The following is a 6508-nucleotide window of genomic DNA, read 5'->3' as shown; positions in this document are numbered from 1 at the left end:
AAAAAAAAAAAAAAAAAAAAAAGAATTCAAGTGCAAGTTATTTGGGAGCCCAGAATGACAAAGAGAACCCTGGAAAGGAAGGTGACCAATAAAGTGTTACTATCAAGCAAACTGGTGCTTCAGGCACTTGGAAGTTCCACCTGATGGGGAACTCTGGCAAACAATAACGACTGGGTGCCTCAGAGTTATTTTGGGAAGGCCTAGGTATTTTGTCCATTAGCTCCCGTCAGTCATTGGTTGAGGGCTGCTCCTAAGGGGTGCACATTTCCTAGCGTTTCTTGCTTGCTAATTAACTGGCCAAAGAAAGCAAAGAATTGCAAATGATGTTCATTGTAAGTTGGGAAGATGTGTGTTAGATAGTAAGTGCCACTGCAGTATGGGTGAGGCACTGAAAGACTTAATTTTTTTTTTTTTTTTTTTTTTTAGAGACAGGTTCTTGCTCTGTTACTGGTGGAGGGTCTTGGCTACTAGTCATTCAGGTTCTTGGTGTTTTGAACAAAGAATTGGACAAAATGCACCAACAAAGCAAGGAAAGAATGAAGCAACAAAAGCACAGATTTAATGAAACAAAAGTACATTCCACAGAGCAGGGGCAGGCTCAAGCAAGCAGCTGAAGAACGATGGTTACAGAATTTTCTGGGGTTTAACTACTCTCTAGAGGTTTCCCATTGGTTACTTGGTTATACCCTAGGTAAATAAAGGAGTGGCCTGCGACCAGGCTGATTGGTTGCTGGAGGGGACCAATCAGAGGTACTTTCCATTTTTCCTCTATGATGCAGTGCAAAGGAAGTAGCCTCTGATCCTTTGTTACTTGGGTGTGGAGAGGTGAGGTTTTCTTTTTGACTCAGTTCTTAGAAATCAGCATTAATTGGCCTTAGGTTCCCTGCCTCCAGACCCTATTCTCCTGCCTCAGCTCTGTCACCCAGACTGGACTGCAATGGCAGTATCATAGCTCACTGTAGCCTCGAACTCAGCTCTAGTGAGCCCAGCCTCCCAAGTAGCTGGGACTACAGGCACACACCAACAAGCAGGGCTAATTTTGAAAAAGCATTTTTTTGGTAGAGACAGGGTCTTGCTATGTTGCCCAGGCTGGCTTCAAGCTCCTGGGTCAAGTGATTCTTTTGCCTTCGCTTCCCAAAATGTTGGGAGTACAGGCATGAGCCACCATGCCTGGCCCAAATCAATCTTAATTGTAAATATTGATGCAACAAACTAAATATTAACAAACAGAATCCAAAAGCACATTAAAAATAGATGTAATATAAGTGATTGACAATGAGTGGTTCTTATTACAGGAGGGCAAGAGTGGATATTGATATAATTTAACATAGTAGAATATTCATTAATATAATTCATGAATTTAAGAGTTAAGAAGAAAAATCATATTATTATCTCTGTAGATACCCAAAAGATATTTCACACGATTCAACATTCAGTAAGATGAAAACTGATACTTACTATGCATCACAAAATGCATATACCAGCCGGACAAGGTGGCTCACACCTGTAATCCCAGCACTTTGGGAGGCTGAGGTGGGTGGTTCATCTGAGGCCAGGAGTTCGAGACCAGTCTGGCCATCAGGGTGAAACCCCATCTCTACCAAAAATACAAAAATTAGCCGAGTGTGGTGGCATGTGCCTGTAATCCCAGCTACTCAAGAGGCTGAGGCACGAGAATCACTTGAACTTGGAAGGAGAGGCAGAGGTTGCAGTGAGCCAAGCTCGAGTCACTGCACCCCAGCCTGGGTGACAGAACAAGACTCTGCCTAAAATATATATATATATACACACACACACACACACACACACACACAAAATATATATATTTAAATGACACTATATATATATTTTGTATATATATATACACATGTATATTTTGTGTACATAAATATACATACACACATATTTATATATTTTTATATGAGTATGTGTATCACTGCCCCCAAATCAGCATTTAACTCAATGGGGAAGTGCTAGAAGCTTTCCTGCTAACGTCTATAGAGGAAAGACAAGGATGTTCACAATCTTTGCCACTACTTAAATATTGGAGTGGCAGTGTTAGCCAAAACAATTAGATAAAGGGAAACAATTAAAGACATAAGAATTGGAATAGAAGAAGTAAAACTATTTGTATATACACGTTACGATCCCATATCTAGGGGAAAAAAGCAACAGAAAAACTGCTACAAATAACTAGAGACTCTTGTAAAGTAGTAGGAAAGAAAATAAATGTACAGAAAGTAATAGTTTTCATACATACAAATTCTATGCAGTTTGAAAATATAGGAAGACTATGTAGAAGATAACACTCAGGTAGGAGGCAGGACTCAATTCCAGAGGTGGGGCTGGGGCACCGGACCAGATTGAAGACTGACTAAAACACGGCCAGGGCAGAAGCAGCTTTCCAATCAGATGTGTCTACCAGTGTGCCATATCAACTTATTGCCATGGCAACACCTGGGAGTTATTGCCCCTTTCCATGGCAATGACCCAAAAGTTACTACTCCTTCCCTAGAAATTTCTGCAAAAACCACCCTTAATCTGCTTGTAATTAGAAGTGGATATAAATATGACTGCAAAACTTCGCTGAACTCCTGCTCTCTGCCTACGGGGTAGCCCTGCTCTGCAGGAGCAGTCACAGAGCTGTAACACTGCTTCTTCAGTAAAGCTGTTTTCTTCTACCTCTGGCTTGCCCTTGAATTCTTTTCTGGACAAAATGAAGAACACTTGCAGGCTAAACTCCACTTTGGGGCTCCCCTGCTCTGCATCAAAACTAGACCCCTGTCTCTCACCAGATACAAAAATCAAAGTGGATTAAAGACTTAGATCTAACGTCTCAAACTATGAAACTATTACAAGAAAACACTGTGGAAACTCTCAAGGACATCAGTCTTGGCAAAAATTTCTTGAGCAAAAGCTCACAAGCACAGGCAATCAAAGCAAAAATGGACAAATGGGATCTCATCAAGTTAAAATCTGCACAGCAATGGAAACAGTCAATAAAGTGAAGAGAGAACTCACAGAATGGGAGAAAATATTTGCAAACTGCCCATCTAACAAGGGATTAACAACTAGAATATATAAGGAGCTCAAACAACTCTGTCGGAAAAAAAATCTAATAATCTGATTATAAAATGGGCAAAATATCTGAATAGACATTTCTCAAAAGAAGACATACAAATGGCAGTCAGTCATGAAAAACTGCGTGCTCAACATCAGTGATTATCAGAGAAATGCAAATCAAGACTACAATGAGATATCATCTTGCCCCAGTTAAAATGGCTTTTATCCGAAGGACAGGCAATAACAAATGCTGGTGAGGATGTGGAGAAAAGGGAACCCTCGTACACTGTTAGTGGGAATGTAAATTAGTACAAGCACTATGGGGAATGGTTTGGAAGTTCCTCAAAAGACTAAAAATACAGCTACCATATGATCCAACAATCCTACTGCTGAGTATATAATCCCAAATAAAGGAAATCGATATGTCGAAGAGATATCTGCACTTTCATGTTTGTTGCAGCACTGTTCACAATGGCCAAGATTTGGAAGCAACGTAAGTGTCCACCAACAGATGAATGCATAAAGAAAATGTGGTACTTATACACAGTGGAGCACTATTCAGCCATAAAAAGAATGACATCCTGTCATTTGCAACAACGTGAATGGAACTGGAGGTCATTATGCTAAGTGGAATAAGCCAAGCAGAAAGACAAACATTGCATGTTCTCATTTATTTGTGGGATCTAAAAATCAAAACAATTGAACTCATGGAAACAGAGAATGGAAGGATGGTTGCCAGAGGCTGGGAAGGGTAGTAGGAGGGTGTGGGGGAGGTAGGCATGGTTAATAAGTACAAAAGAAATAGAATGAATAAGACGTAGTATTTGATAGCACAACAGGGTGACTTTAGTCAATAATAATTCAACTGTATATTTAAAAATAACTAAAAAAGTATAATTGGATTGTTTGTAACACAAAGGGTAAATGTTTGAGGATATGGTTACCCCTTTTCCATAATGTGATTATTATACACTGCATAACTGTATTGAAGTATGTCACGTACCCCATAAATATACACACCTACTGTGTACCCACAAAAAATTAATTTTCTTTTAAAAAAAGAAAACATGTTGGAAGAGAAAATCTATTTATAATAGGAATAAGATAAAGTGAAATACTTAGGTATGAGCTTAACAAGAAACATGCAAAACACACATGAAGAAAACCACAAAACATTCCTGAAAGATAAAAAGTAGATTTAAGGAAGTAGAAAGATATACCATGGTCTTAGATGGAAGACTAAACATAAAAAATATGTCAATATCCCAAAGTAGTTTGTGAACATTTCACAATGCTGATAAAAATCTCATCAGGTATTTTTTCCCTTTGAGTGAGAAAATGGATTAGAAAGTTTGTATAAAAAGATAGACAATAGCCATAAGACAGGCTCTGAACAAGAAGAGCAATGCAGGGGGAAGGAAGCTGCTTCTGTTATAGGAAAATGATATGAAAAAAAGATAAACTGTTATAAATTTTAAGATATTTGAAAGGGGCCGGGCGTGGTGGCTCAAGCCTGTAATCCCAGCACTTTGGGAGGCCGAGACGGGCGGGTCACGAGGTCAGGAAATCGAGACCATCCTGGCTGACACGGTGAAACCCCGTCTCTACTAAAAAATACAAAAAATTAGCCGGGCGAGGTGGCGGTCGCCTGTAGTCTCAGCTACTCCGGAGGCTGAGGCAGGAGAATGGCGTGAACCCGGGAGGCGGGGCTTGCAGTGAGCTGAGATCCGGCCACAGCACTCCAGCCTGGGCGGCAGAGTGAGACTCCGTCTCAAAAAAAAAAAAAAAAAAAAAATTTTGAAAGGAATATAAATATAAGAAATTTGTTGGTTGATCTGCATATGTGTTATAGTCATTATTATGGGCAAGCTCTAATCACATGAAACTGAAGCTGGACCTTATTGTCGATTGGCTGTTACAATGAATTGAATCATCTTAATTTTTAGTAGTATTATTTGTATGGTTATTTAAAAACTGCTATATGGGTATTCTTGAATAACGCAAATAAGTAATTATATTAATATTTGGATCTCAGATTTTGTTTTGTTTTGTTTTGTTTTGTTTTTAATTGAGACAGTCTTGTTCTGTAGCCCACGCTGGAGTGCAGTGGCGCGATCTCGGCTCACTGCAAGCTCCACCCCCCAGGTTCACACCATTCTCCTGCCTCAGCCTCCCACGTAGCTAGGACTACAGGTGCCCACCACCACGCCTGGCTAATCTTTTCTATTTTTAGTAGAGACGGGGTTTCACCGTGTTAGCCAGGATAGTCTCGATCTCCTGACCTCGTGATCCACTCGCCTCAGCCTCCCAAAGTGCTGGGATTACAGGCATGAGCCACTGCACGCAGCTGTTTTGGGTTTTGTTTGCTTTTTGAGATGGGCCCAAGCTGAAGTGCAGCATCACAATCTTGGCTCACTGCAACCTTCACCTCCCCAACTCAAGCAATCCTCCCACCTCAGCCTCCCAAGTAGCTGGGATTACAGGCATGTGCCACCACTCCTAATATTTTTTGTATTTTTGGTAGAGACAGGATTTCACCATATGGCCCAGGCTGGTCTCGAACTCCAGAGCTCAAGCAATCCATTCGTCTCTGAAGGGGTGACCTGCCCCTCCACACCTGTGGGCGTTTCTCGTTAGGCGGAATGAGAGACTTGAGAAAAGAAATGAGACACAGAGACAAAGTCTAGAGAAAGAAAAGTGGGCCCAGGGGACTGGCGCTCAGCATACAGAGGACCCACGCCGGAACCGGTCTCTGAGTTCCTTTAGTATTTATTGATAATTATTTTTACCATCTTAAAGATAAGGGGAGTGGCAGGACAATAGGATCATTGTAGGGAGAAAATTAGCAGTAAGACATATGGATAAAGATCTCTGTGACATGAATAAGTTCAAAGGAAAATGCTGTGCCTTGATATGCACATGCAAATATCTCCATAAACCTTTTAGCAGCATTGTTTCAGAAAGTCCCACTTTTGCGCGTAAGGCGGTTTTCTCCTATCTGCAGTAAACAGAGCATACAATCGGGTCTCACTGAGTGTTCCATTGCCCTCAGGGGACGGGCAGGAAGACAGATGCTTTTCTCTATCTAACTGGCCCAACAATCCCCGCCTAAAAGGCCTTCTTTCCTTTTGCACTAGTTCCCTCAGGCACAGACCCCTTCAGGCGGGTGCAGGCGGGGGAGATTCAGGTCTTTCCCTTCCCACGAGGGCCATAATTTCAGACTATCAGCATGGGGAAGAAACCTTGGACAATAGCGCTACGCTTTCCCCAGGCAGAGGTCCCTGCAACGCTTTGGCCGCGTACCAGTGTATCTGGGTAGCTTGAGATTAAGAGAATCGGGATGACCTTTAACCAGCAAGCTGCCTTTCAGGCTACATTGTTAACAAAGCACATCCTGGGCACGGCCAAAATCGCATTAAGCCTTGAGTCAGCCCACAGCAAATGT

Source organism: Rhinopithecus bieti, unplaced genomic scaffold (genome assembly GCF_001698545.2).
Source record: "Rhinopithecus bieti isolate Rb0 unplaced genomic scaffold, ASM169854v2 scaffold_24306, whole genome shotgun sequence".
Lineage (NCBI taxonomy): Eukaryota > Metazoa > Chordata > Mammalia > Primates > Cercopithecidae > Rhinopithecus > Rhinopithecus bieti.
The sequence above is the reverse complement of the archived record's forward strand: the minus strand, read 5'-3'. Positions refer to the sequence as shown.